Raw genomic sequence first — 14,948 nt, 5'->3', positions numbered from 1 at the left:
TTGCAACTCAAAACCTTTAATTATAGAATAAGACAATAACAACGACTCACCCACAGTGCTCTGGTAAGAACATAGTGAAATAGTGAGCATAAAATTGTGTTGTAAACTAAAAAGTATTACACAGGTGTACTTTATTATATCTAGAATATTCTTCCAACATCTGTAGATATTTATCTCATCAGTTGTTCCTTTCTCTTTCTTCTTCAGTACCTTCTAGATTTTTAAATCCTTTCTATCATCTTACATTTACTTTATCTCCTATGATAAAATAAAAGAATAGCTAACATAAAATAATTACTTTGATCATATTTACCCTTTAAGTTACCATGCATTTTCTTTCCTGTTTGCTGAGAAACTTCTTAAAAAGTTTGGCTTTTCTCTACGTTATCTTTACAGTTCAATTTTCTTAACATCTTATATTCTAGTATCTCAATTCTATCATCTGAAACTACACATGAAACTTTTTATGAGCTCTCATTATTCTTTCTCACTTCTCTGCAGCATTTGACACTGTTGACAATCACCATAACATTCTAAGTTCTTCTGATATATATATTTGTTCTTCCCTGACAGCTTTGTCCTAGCGTTTGCTTTCTCTTTTTTTCTCCCACCCCTAAATGTAGGTGCTACCTAAGGACATGCCTTGCTATTCCGCCCTCTGTATTTTCTTTCTTGGCAAACATCCATTCTCATATGCTCATTAAACTATCAATTCTGTAAAGCTAACTCTCAAATCTGTCACCTGCCTTATACTTTGCCTCCACTCTGTAACACATTTCCAACTTCCTCAGGTACACCTTTAACTTTCCATGACCTTAAAGAGTCAAGTTTCCATTCTGTCCTCCCAAAATGAAAAGAAAGCTTGTAGTTCCTGGGGTCTTCTCTTGCAGGGCCAGGGAAATGATCAAGGAGCACTAGTCTTTCATCAGGTCTAATTACCATTCATCATTACAGGGTTAGTGTGGGACATTTTACCCTTAAACAATTTATTTATAGATTCCTATCTTAATTCAGGAATTCCAGAGGTTAAGATGATTTCTCAAACCCAAATAAAAATATAGAATATAAAGTTGGTTGACCAATTAAAATACAGAATTTAAAAACATAAATAAAACAACAAGGTCCTACTGTATAGCACAGAGAACTATATTTAATATCCTATGATAAACCATAGTGGAAAAGAATATAAAAAAAGAATGTCTAATGTGTATAGCTGAGTCACTTTGCTGTACAGCAGAGATGGGCACAACATTGTAAATCAACTCTAGTTCAATAAAAAGATTAAAATAAAACAAAATTTTGGTTGACCAATTAAAATAAAGAAAATATATAAGATCAAGACTGCATATCGTTGAACTATGAAATAATAAAAATGAGTAGAAAAGTGTAGTCAAATCTTTGACAATGGAGGAGCTCATGTAGAAACATGTTTTAGTATCCAGGCACATGATGGTGGCAATAGAGAAAGGTTACACCAAATTTTGATTTCAATTTTAGAGTCTTTTCAGTGTAAACCAGTGGTTGTTCGGTAATAAAATATTTTAAGAATTTTTAATTCATCAAGTTTGAATTTTTGCAGATATAGTGAAATTTTTCAACATAGATATATTTTTAAGAGTGATTTAAAAATCTATTTAAAAACTCCAACTACGTTTTCAATGGCACTTAAAATTCAATTTCATTGGTACATAATACTCAAATTCTGAACAGTTGGATCAAAGTCTTCCCTCCACATTATCTCACACCCTCAAAAGAATCATTCCTGGCATCTAGAATCAGTTATTGCTGAAATCATTCAGCCTTATTTAAATAAATCTCATCATAGGTTTCCTTTTTAAACTACATTTCTGGTTGACTAGAACAACAGTGAAACGACTGGTAGTCATGTACTTAAGACAGACATCACTAAGAGTGACAGTATAATCATAGCTTAAGATGTTGTACATTTACTGCAGTAGTTACCATAGAGATTTAAATTTGGCTCTTTAATAAAAAGTACATGAATTTGATTTTGAATGTGTTCATTTTGGTTAGCAAGGTACACTAGGTTTCCTAATTGAATGAACATATATAGAAACAACAGTTTTGGAATTTTGTCCTAGAAATCTTCAAGGGGTCAAATATAGGTATATAAAAAAAATAATAGGTTCAATTTCTGGAGTTTTTAATGGATACTTCATTAACTCTGTCACGTGAAGCCTAGTTTGGCAAAATATATATTTAATGGCTTACTGATATTTTATTCTCAAGAGGGAAAACAAAAGGCGGGGGAACCAGACATTCTAGCCTAAACATAGGTATGGCTCAAAGCACAAAGTAGGATCACAAGAGTAAAGATCTGAGATTTCACTGATTTCTGGCCCCTGTTCCTCTTCTGCCCTGCTGTCTATAAGGCAAGACTCTTGAATTTTTCATTTATAAATTCTTCCCTGGTTATCTTAGATCACAGAAATCTCTCCCTTCTTTGAACGTAATGAGTTTTATGTTTGCAACTTGAAATGATCTTAGATGCCATTATACTCTCCAAACTCTCAATCAATTTGGAGATGGTATACCTTGCAGATACACCATCCGGAGTGTCTAGTGCAGGTCTAGGTATATAATTATTTATATTGATTGATGGATAAGATGAGGGTAGATTGATACCTGACTGCTATAGAGAGGTAATCTGAAGTATAATGCAAACATTACAAATGCATTAAAGTTAAAACCAAATATATGGGGGGAGAAAACCTACTGAGATCCATTATGATAATATGTGTAAAAGAATTCTATAAAGCGCTATTCAAATGTAAAGCCTCCTCAAAAAATAAACTCCTAGAGGAGTTTAGTTTGTTCAGCAAATATTGTTCTGAGAGAATAAATTGTTCTTAACTGTTGAATAAGAAAGATTTCCCTCCCCCAAAGCATTAGGATATTTGTGCTCCTACAGACTTGGAATGAGAGTTGTAATACTCTGTCTTGCATTATGCTCTATATTGAATGTTCTCTTTGCAAAGCCTTGCACAGCTGGAGTCTTCCTGTCAGTTTGGTCTCAGCTAAAATGCTTCCTTAGAATGGTCTTCCCTGACCACTCTAAGGTAATGCAATGCTCTACCTCTCATTTTACTTTCTTCAAGGCACTCACCTTGATCTGAATTTAACAGACTATTTTTCTGCTTACTCATTTATTGTCTATCATCTTCCTCTAGCACAAGTTCTATCAGACCAGGGACTGATCTTCTACATGTCTGTATGTCCAACTACTAACAAATATTTCTGAGTTAATTAGTGAATTCTCCAAACTAAATTTACTTGCAAACTTTGTTTGAATTTAATGGCAGGTTTATTTCATTTCACCAAACCCAAGATATATAAATGATCCTTAAAATTTCAAAACTAGAAATATTTTTGGAAGTTATTTGCTTTAACTTTCCTGTTCCATTAAGAAAAAAAATGGAACCTTAATTTGTAAAATAAATAGTTCAAAGTTAATTCACTGAGCACATATTTAGATACAAAAAGAAAGTTAAACATTTCATTATCAAAATATTTTAGGCACACTTTAAATGTAAATCAGCAGGATAATTGACTTAATTCTTAGCACCATTTTGTATGATTAAGTACACTTAATGGGAAGCTTTAGTAAAATATGGCCATGGCAGAAAGTGTCAAATTTTTCTTTGCAATAATTCTGAGCACATTAAATTCTTCAAAAAGTGCTTTGTGTCACCATAAATTCAAACAGTTAAATTGAAGTCTTTCATATTTAGCATCAGAAGGATCATAAAGATTTTTATAGTTAACGTGAATACACATGGGATATCAGCACATTAGCAGAGAAGGATCAGAAAACAGTCAAAGAATTGTAGTGTGTTTCCCAAAAGTGACATTTCAGATATTTGTCTCTAATAAAGATTGTTGGTTTCTTAATGTGCTAAAACTCAGTAAAAAGCTAGGTACATCTGGCTTATTGCTATTGCTATATACAGGGAAATTCCTCTTAGTATCTCTGAAATGTACCTGCATTTGTTAAAGAATAACATCATCAAAAATGTTTCTCTCGGGACTTCCCTGGTGGCGCAGTGGTTGAGAATCCGCCTGCCAATGCAGGGTTCGAGCCCTGGTCCAGGAAGATCCCACATGCCGCGGAGCAACTAAGCCCATGCATCACAACTACTGAGCCTGCGCTCTAGAGCCCGTGGGTCACAACTACTGAGCCTGCGCTGTAGAGCCCGTGCTCAGCAACAAGAGAAACCACCGCAATGAGAAGCCCGCACACCGCAACAAAGAGTAGCCCCCACTCGCCGCAACTAGAGAAAGCCCATGGGCAGCAACGAAGACCCAATGCAGCCAAAAATAAATAAATAAATTTAAAAAAAAAAATGTTTCTCTCATAGTTCAGAAATCAATAGTTCCTCTTTCCTGTATCTTTATTTCCATTTAATGGTTTAATTCAAGAAGACAGAAGAAAAATTTAGAGTGATCTTGCAGTAAAATGTATTCCCAATGAGTACTTCTGAATAAACCCTGTAAAAATATCACTCAACTCTGGTTTATATATTAATGGAAATAAAAATGTAGATTTTACAGATAACTATTTTTATATCATTTTCATTCCATTTCTTTCTCATTTTATGCATTTCATTTCTATCTATCTTCAGAGTTTCATAGTTCACTAATTCTCCTAATTATCTGAGTCCCAACTCCTTCAGGATGTCTGGTGAGTATCTCTCAATACTCATTTGCAATAGAGATCATTTAAGTTGTAAACTTTAAAATCCATATATTTATTGTCACATTATATCCTTTACAATAACTACGAGACTTGCATTCTGAGTCTTCATGAATATTTAATTATTTGCACTCAGACTCACATACACATAAATTTAGATAGATAGGTAGATCGATAGATGATTGATAGACAGATAAATGGATAAAATAAACAGAGAGCAGACAGAATAAGTTGGACATTAGATGAGTATATTTGCAGGTTGACATATATAGTATATGTTTACATTTTCAGAGAAACACTCATATGATAAGACTTTATGAGGTCATGAAAAAGAAGCAATGAATGTTATTGGTTCAAGAAGGTACTAAACTGTGAGTGGTACTAACAACCCCAAAGAATATTTTTCAAAAAAATCACTTTAAGAGATAACTAAGTGACCGTAAAAGGGAACCAGAGATTAATAACAAGTTCTAGTGTACCTAAGTCTCCTACAATGCCTTATATTTCAAAAACTAAGTATGTCTCCATGTAGTGAATGTTTACGAGGTGAAACATCACATAGATGGCTATCCAGTGTAAGTCTGTTCTCATATTCTGCTTCAGTGAACTAGAAAGTTCAAATGAAGAGGTATAGTTATGAAAATTACCAAGCCTTAGGCTATTATAATTTTAAAAGCAAAACAAGTTCTGCTAACATTTTCTAACACTATCCTAAAGTTTGATTAATATCTAATTTTCCTGTCGTTAACTTGTGCTTTCTAAGGGAGCACAGGAAATCAGGTGTGTATTGTACTTAACATTCAAAATAAAATTCTAACCCATTTATTTTGGAAAAATAGAGTTCTCTATAGACACCTTAATTAAATACCATTATATGATCCTACTGACCCAATGTTCTAAAAATATATAATAGATGTAACATAGTCCCTAGAAACAAAGTCTCAGCTATCCCTTATCTAGAAATATTTTATTCGATAATATCAATTAAACAAAGGATAAGGAGACTGAATAAAGAGAGATGCTTAAACAATTGTTTAAGTTAGAGTGGTGGCCCACATGCCAGAAAATCTAATTGTAAGCACAGAAGCAAAAATTTTAAGCCATCTGCAATGTGTTTAAGGTTTATCCTGCACCAGATAGGTAACCTTAGAGTAGTTTGCTGGACTAAATCATTGATATTGGTTTATATTCTTTATGGAGGCTGTACGTGAACATGATCTCTTGGACTTTTATGTCTAAGTTTATGACCTCTTAGACTTTTTTAAAAAAGAGGCCAATAAGGTACAAACTTTCAGTTATAAGATGAATAAATTCTGAGATCTAATGTACAGTATGGTGACTATAGTTAATAATGCTGTATTATATACCTGAAATTTGCTGAGAGTAGATCTTAAGATAACTATGTGAGGTAATGAACGTGTTAATTAGCTTGATTGTGGTAATCATTTCCCACGTCACATATGTATAACATCATGTTGTAAACCTCAAATATATACAATTTTTGTCAGTTATACCTCAATAAATCTGGGGGGGAAAAGAGGCTAAGAAATCTCTACGTTAATATTAAGAGAGTACTTTATTATATTTAAATCAAACTATTTCACAAAACCATCTCCACGAAAAGGATAAGTAAGGATAAGTAAGGATAACTAAGGATAACTAAGTTCATGTGGATAACACATGAACTTAGTTAGATTAAGTTAACTTAACTAAAAGATTTCTATTATAGTCTGATTTCTATGACCAGCCAAATAAAACAAAAACAGTCAAGTTTTATATACTGATAGAAAATCCAGTATGCTTAGATTTGCATGAATTAAGTTTAAATAAAAGCAAAGAATGCTAACAAATAATTCAACTAGACTTTTGTCAAAATTGATTTCTATTTAACAAATTATTATGACTGACATTTTCATTTGTCAAAATTAGAACTGCACGGATATTTCTAGAAAATTCTTTACTTTCTTTTAATACTTTCAAAAGCCTGGGTACCACAATCCCCAAAAAGTCTACAAATATTTTCACCTCATTTACCATGCTATTCTGTTCAATGAAAACTTCTGCCTTTCATTTTTCCATTATTTATTATGTCAACTCTCATTTCTTTTCTACCTCATTTCTTGTGCAATTTGGAAATAAATGGATTTCACATCATGAAACATTTCACTTGGTTATGTTCTTCAGATAAATATATTGCTGCTTACATAGTGACTTGGAAGGAAAGAAAATTGGGGCATTTAAAGTAAATTCCACCCTGTTAATTAAACTATTGGTTGTTGACAAAACAGCTTATTTTTAAAGGGTAGTGATAATAATAAAATTAAAATGTCCACAGTATGGTACAGTTTATAAAAAATTCAATAAGTATTGTCTTATTTAATCCACATAGCTGTCCTGAGAAGTAGATTGTTAGAATCATATCCAGTGTATTTAAAAGAAACCAGGCTAAGATATAATGAGAATAATGAGAATCTCCCCTAAACTATAGAGGTCTACAGCTGACTAGTTACCATCAATTACAATATTTTCCTTCATTTGTTTCTCTTTGGAAGATGCCTGTGTGTGTGTGTGTGTGTGTGTGTGTGTGTGTGTTTTAATACTTAATAGCTTTCCTGAAGTATAATTAATATACATTGAACTGCATATATTTAAATTGTACCATTTGATAAGTTTTGGCATATGTGAAATCCGTGAGACCATCCCCACAATCAAGATAACGCATGGGGCTTCCCTGGTGGCGCAGTCGTTGAGAATCTGCCTGCCAATTCAGGGGACACGGGTTCGAGCCCTGGTCTGGGACGATCCCACATGCCGCGGAGCAACTAGGCCTGTGAGCCACAATTACTGAGCCTGCGCGTCTGGAGCCTGTGCTCCGCAGCAAGAGAGGCCGCGATAGTGAGAGGCCCGCGCACCGCGATGAAGAGTGGCCCCCACTTGCCGCAACTAGAGAAAGCCCTCACAGAGAAATGAAGAACCTACACAGCCATAAATAAATAAATAAATAAAATTAAAAAAAAAAAAAAGATAATGCATATCTCCGTTAGCCCCCAAAGTCTTCATATGACCCTTTGTAATCCTTCCCTCCAGCTCTCCTCTCCCACCCCAATCTCCAGACCCTAGACAATTTATCTGCTTCCTGCCATTCACAGGTTAGTTTATATTTTCTAAAATTTTATGTAAATGGACTCATATTGTATGTTATCCTTTTGTCTGGTTTGTTTCATTCATTCGCAATTATTTCAAGATTCACAATGTTCTCGGGTGTATCAATAGTTCACTCACTTTTCTGACTAGAATTCCATGTATGGATAAATCATAGTTTATTCACCTTTGATGGAGATTTGCATGGTTTCTGGATTTTGGCTATTCCAAATAAGGCTACTATGAAAATTACTGTACATCTCTTTGTATGGACATGTTTTCCTTTCCCTTGGGGAAATACCTAGGTGCTGTTTAAGAAACAGTAAAATTATTTTCCAGAGTTATTGTACCATTGTACCATTCCCACCTCAATCATATGTGCTCTTCTACATCCTCACCAACATGGTCTTTTTAAATTTTAGCCATTCTGATACATGTGTAGTGCTATCTCATTATTTTAATTTCATTTCTCTAATAAAGAATAATGTTAAAGATTTTCTCATGTGGTTATTCGCCATCTATATACCTTCCTTAGTAAAGTGTCTCTTCAAATCTTTGAGCTATTTTTCCTTGGGTTGTTTTATTACTGAGTTTTGAGAACCTTTGGGTCTTTTTTTTTGGATACAAGTCCATTATCAGATATATTATTTACTAACAATTTCTTCCTGTCAGTGACTTGTCCTTTCAATCTCTTAACAGTGGCTTTGTAGAGCAAATTTTTTTTCATTTTGATGAAGTCCAGTTTATTGATTTCTACCTTTATGGGTTGCCTAATCAAAGGTCACAAAAATTTTTCTCCTATGTTTTCTTTAGAATTTCATAATTTTAGGTTTTACTTTTAAGTTAACTTTTTATATAGTGTGAGGTGTGCATTTTAGATACTTTTTCCACATGGATATCCAGTTGTTTCAGTACTATTTATTAAAAATACTATCCTGTTTCCACTAAATAGCCTTTGCCTATTTCTTTTAAATTAGTTGTCCATACACGTGACATCTTAATAGCATATGGAGTCTTCCAAATCATAAATGTATATATCTGTCTATTTTTGTAGTTCCTCTTTAATTTCCCTCAGCAATATATTGTGGTATTCAGAGTAAAGGTCTTTGCATATCTTTTGTCAGATTTATCACTATTTCATAGTTTTGATTCTATTTTAAATTACTTTTTATTTTAATTTTGATTGTTTGTTACAAGTATATAAAAATACAACTATAGTATTCCTGTATCCTGCAAACATAAGATCATGTTTGTTTTAGTAGCTTTTTTTTAATACATTCTGTTGAATTTTCTAGACAATCATGTCATCTGTAATGACCAGCTTACTTTCTCCTTTCTAATGTTTTGTTTATTCTTCTTGCCTTATTCCACTGCCTACAACCTCCATCGTAACGTTAAGTAGAATAGGTAAACGCCAATGCCCTTATCTTTTCCTGGTCTTATGGGGAAAGCATTCAGTATTTCAACATTAAATAATGATGTAGGATTTTTACAAAAGCCCTTTATTAGGTTGAGGAAGTTCCCTGTTATAATTAGTTTGCTCAGGGCTTTTTCTCACTTTCTTTTTATTTTTTAATCAGGAATAGAATTTGGGTTTCATCAAATACTTTTCGGCATCTGTTCCAATGGTTGTTTGATTATTCTTTTTTTGGTTTGTTAATTTGGTGAATTAAGTTGATTGATTTTTGCATGTTAAACCAGTCTTGCTTTCCTGGGATGAACTTCACTAAGTTATGATGTACATTCATTTTACATATTGAGAAGATGGATTTACTAAAGTTTTATTTAGAATTTTTGGATCTATATTCATGAGGGACATTGGTGTGTCATTTTCAATTCTTGTAATGTCTCTGTCAAGTTTTGCTCTTTGAAAATGCTGACCTCATAAAATGAGTCAGGAGGTATTATCTCCTCTTCAATTTTCTAAAACTTTGTATAGAACTGTTCTTATTTCCACCCAAAACGTGTGGTAGAATCCACCAGTGTGGTCAGCTGGCAATGGAGTTTCCTCTGTGAAAAGGATTTTTAAACTACAAATTTATTTATTTATTTATTTTTTGCTGAATATATGATTATTGGGTTGATTTATTTCTTCTTGTGATTTATTTCTTCTTCTTTGATAGTCTTTGTTGTTTAAGGAAATTATTTTATCAAAGTTGCCAAGTTTATTGACATAACACTGTAAATAATATTTTCTAATCCTTTACAGAATTGTAGAATCCATAATGATGTGACTGCTATCATTTCCAGTGTTGGTAATTTGTATCTTCTATTTTTCCTATTAAGTGTGGTCAGAAATTTATCAGTTTTACTGATTTTCTCAAGGTAACAGCTTTTGATTTACTCGCTTTTATCTAAACTTTTCCTCTTTTATATTTCATAATTTCTATTTTGATCTCTATTATTTCCTTTCTTACATACTTTGGATTTACTCGCCTCCTTTTTTTCCAGTCCCTAAAGGAAGAAGCTGAAGTCATTGATTTTAGATCGTTTATATTTTCTTCTTTTAATATAGACATTTAGTGCTATAAATTCCCCCTAAGTATTGCTTTTAGTGGCACCACAAACTTTGATATGCTTTATGTTAATTTTCATTCAGTCCAAAATATTATTACTCTTACTTTTGACTTCTTTCTGTTGCATGGCCTATGTCAAAGCATATTATGTAGTTTCCCAATATTTACTCTACACCATGCTCCACAAATCAGTGTGGTTGGAGGGTACAGGCATTATTGCTGGTCCTAAGTGAGCACTGGGGCAGTGAGACCTCTAAGATTTATGAGTTTTTTCCTCAAACTTGGGTCATCTTCTCACACATGTGCACTGTTCAGTATTCCATATTTCATGAGTTCTCTGTCTGTGCAGCTCTCTCCTCTCCATTACTCTGTCCACTAAATTCTAGCTGCCTTGAGCTCTCCAGACACTCAGGTCCATTTCCTCAACTCATGGAGTCCACTGGGATCTGGCTAAGTCTCCCTTTATGTTGCTGAAGTCTAGACACCATCTCAAGGCAGTAAGCCAAGGCAACTCAAGGTCCCTCCTTGTTTGTTTCCCATCTCTCAGAGACCATCATCATTTATGACTTACTGTCCAATGTCTTGAAACTCTTTTTTCATATATATTTTGTCCATTTAAAAAACTGACTTAGGTTTGTCTCTGTGTGTGTATGTATAAATTCAGTACCTGTTACACCAACTCTAGATGACACTTTCCTGTCTTTTTAAACTCAGTTGTTTTATTTAAGCCATTTTATGAGTGTAGGTAAACATTTTACACTGTAAGTTCTTAGAATGTCAGTGGTTATCTCAGAGGATGTTGCAGCAGTCTAAAAAGAAAGGTTTTTTTTTATTGTTGTTGTTGTTTTTTGTTTTTTTCTAAAATTTAATCTCTTTCTGGTCAGGAGAGATTTAGAACCACATATTGACTAACACTTAGAGCAGCAGTATTTTATATACGTATTGCATATTCTGGTTTTAAAGGGCTTTTCATGAACATTCTCTCATTTGATTATCTATGGTTAAGGCCTAGATGCAAACATACTAGAGCTTAGGAGACATGCTACCTTACCCAAACTCACACAGCTAATAAGTGCTAGAGCTAGGTCTTGAACCCAGGTTGCCTCCCTCCCAGACCATTCTTGTAACCACTAGTCTACCCTTCAGGGCAGTGGGACACTCTTCTGAGTCTTTTGCTGCCTTCTGACTCTTTTTAACGACCTCAGTTGGTTCTACAGTAACAGATTATCTCACATATTGTGCGCTTTTGGAAATAATGCTCTTGTACTATTGCCTCATGCAAGGCAAGGATTTCAGGTGGTGATGCTTATTGGGTGGTACTGATAACATCAGGGATATTATTCAAAGATAGATGAGTGGCTCTGTGCGCAATGGATAGTGCATTGGACTTCTAAAGATAGGTGATACCTTTGATGATAAATTCATACTATACTGGGTTAATTTTGTCATAAACTATTTTATATGAATATTCATTTCTGAGTTCTTCCTATATAAAATTTCAACCCCTAACAATTTCCAAGATCTACCATTTCATATTCCTCTTCTCTTCCTTAGTTTTTTCTCTTTAACACTTATCACCAGTATATATATTTTTTTAAAATTTATTTATTTATTTATTTATTTTTGGCTGCGTTGTGTCTTTGTTGCTGCACGCAGGCTTTCTCTAGTTGCGGCGAGCGGGGGCTACTCATTGTTGCAGTGCGCGGGCTTCTCATTGCGGTGGCTTCTCTTGTTGCGGAGCAGGCTCCAGGCACGTGGGCTTCAGTAGTTGTGGCTCACGGCCTTCAGTAGTTGCGGCGCGCAGGCTCAGTAGTTGTGGTGCACGGGCTTAGTTGCTCCGTGGCATATGGGATCTTCCTGGACCAGGGCTGGAACCCATGTACCCTGCATTGGCAGGCGGATTCTTAACCACTGCACCACCAGGAAAGCCCTATCACTAATATATTAATGTATTTTGCTTCTCTTGTTTATTGTCTGTCTCCTTCACTAAAATATAAGTTCCATAAGGACACACGGTTTTGTCTATTTTGTTCACAACTGTGTGCCCTGTACCTATTGAGTAGGAAATCAATAATATCAGTTAAAATTTACATTTACATCTTGGAATTTATGTTATTTTGATGATTGTTGTGTAAAGGAGTGGAGAACAGTATCTGAGACTAAGTTTTCAGGAGCATTAGGATCTACTTGTACATATTCTCACTGATATTGGACATGTATTATCCATAAGAGGCTGAAGCGTATAAGAAGAAGATAAAGTCACTAGATGAGACAACCGTCTCAGCATTGTTCAGGAAGATCGCATTTGCATGTTAGCTTCTCCCCTCTCTCCTGATAACACCATCAGCTGTCAGGACTGCCATGTTAGGGAGGGATGGACCTTTATAGGGGAGGTAGTGGTACAGTAATTAGCAGCACGGCCACTGGTCTCAGAATGCTGGGGTTCAATTTTCAACTACTCTACTTACTAGCTCTATAAATATTAGAAGTCACTATTATTTTATGCCAAGAATTTTTATCCAGAGACTTCAAGGGATTTTTCAACCCTTTGAAACTGTGTTCAAACCTACTGTGTGTAGGAGACGGATGCATTTTTCTTGGAAGGTCTACAGTTTTCATCAGATATTCAAGGTCTATCAGTACTTACAATACTCTGGGCATCAAAGATCAAGTGATACTGTTATAAATAAATCCCCCAAACTGTATTCTTTTGAATTGGCTTAAACTCCCATAAGGCCAGCCAGAGTACTAGTTTTTTGCAGGAATTTAATATTTCTATGTTTTTCATCCTCAAATCTACATAGACCAGAGCTATAAGACAACTATAACTTTACTATTATTATAATCACCTTTTCACAGTTGAGGTTAAGTAATTTGCCTATACTAACATGATGGAGACAAGAAAACCTCATACATAAATCTACAAAAGAAATGATCACATTTTACTGTCACTGATACCTATGTACCTCTTCTTTGAGATGTGCTTCCCTGAGAGTAAAAGCATCAGGCCTTCTTCACTTTGGCAGTCTCAGGATCCGGAAAGTGTAAAGGACATACTACATGTTCAATATATGTTTGTTGTATAATAATTAAGCTGGATATTAGACATAGATATTCTGATTATAAATCTCCAACATATTCTCATTTCCTGAAGTCACACATCTTGTTATGAAATTAATCTAAAGGAGAGTGTCATCCCTTTGCTAATGTACTGTTCCAGCGTTTTCTCTCACTCAATATCTTCCTCAGCCAGGGTACCAACTATTAAGCTAACACATATTCATGTCATAGAGAGAAAAGTAAAGTAAAACATGAATCAAGAGTCTAATAAAAAGCAAAATATACATTTTGTTTCTATTGATAGCATACGGAAACTAAATCAAAGACCAATCACTTAGGAGTACTTTATCTCTTAATAATCTCAAACAACCAATCACAGAAAACCTCCTGTGTTATTATTTAGTGATCTGATCATTCTTATGGCCACTAGTTGCATTCACTCTGTTCACCTGGTATCTGCATCACATACCATATTTTCAAATCTTCCTTTCTGATACCTTAATATCTCTGTTGTATTTCCTGATCATGTTCTCCTGGCATATCATATTATTCCACTAAATTCCTTCCTAATACATTCCTCCCTGACACATCTTTCAATCAGTTAGATGAAGAGCATCCATCTAATCTGGGAGTTCTGTGATGAAAGTAAGGGGAGTCTACTGGCAGAGAATCAAGCTTAACAGGTGAGCAGGAAAGAGGTGAATAAGAATGTTAGGAAAGAAGGAAAAAAAGATGGGTAATAGGATCACTAGGTAAGAGTAGTATTGTTATGTTAATTTTTTTTGCTTATGAATTTCCAGCACAGCATCCAAGGAATATTGGTTAATGAATGTATAAATATTCTCTTCATTAAATCTAAGGGTAAGAGAAAATTGTTTTTCAGGTCTTGAGTATACTATCTTTCCTTTCTTCCCCCCTCCCTCCCTCCTTTCCTTCTTTCTTTTTTCTTCTTCCTTTTTAAACTGTCAGCTCTTATATTCTGTACTTTGAGAACTACACTGAGTAAAAAAGTTGGGTCCCCAAATGTCCCAAAGATTGTGCAAAGATGTATTCTGTACTTCATAACAAGAAGACATTCCTGGGTATGCTACTAAGTCTTGTGGAGCAAGCTCCGTCCGACTATGAGTATATAAGCAAATATGGGAAGAATAAAATTTCATTAACTAATGATCTTCTCAGGCATTGGACTATTAGGAAGATTTATAGGCAAAAAGTTGTATAACAAGGACATCCTAGTCCTTCTAAAATAATTCAGATTATCCAAGATCCATTAATTTCCACATTATATAAATTCAAAGTAATTCTTATTCTCAAATTTTGACATTCGCTTACACAACATCAAACATATTTATATTTGTGAAAAACAAAGTTTACTTTCTAAATAAGAAATTAAAAGGTATAACTCTTGAACTTCATAGATTAATATATCTAAACTCTAATAATTTTGTTGTGCAAATAATGCCAGCAAAACGATACAGTGTTTCAAATCATTCAGGTTAAATTATAGGAAAGAAAAA

At 34.1% G+C, this 14,948-nt stretch overlaps 1 protein-coding gene across 4 annotated transcripts in view; it reads right to left on the bottom strand.

Annotated features, from left to right (window-relative positions):
• GALNT13 (polypeptide N-acetylgalactosaminyltransferase 13) overlaps positions 1 to 14,948 on the bottom strand; it is a 544,226-nt gene that overhangs the window by 179,643 nt on the left and 349,635 nt on the right. The window lies entirely within an intron of this gene.

Source organism: Balaenoptera musculus, chromosome 7 (genome assembly GCF_009873245.2).
Source record: "Balaenoptera musculus isolate JJ_BM4_2016_0621 chromosome 7, mBalMus1.pri.v3, whole genome shotgun sequence".
NCBI classification, from domain to species: Eukaryota; Metazoa; Chordata; class Mammalia; order Artiodactyla; family Balaenopteridae; genus Balaenoptera; species Balaenoptera musculus.
This window is presented reverse-complemented; position numbering and strand designations above follow the sequence as displayed.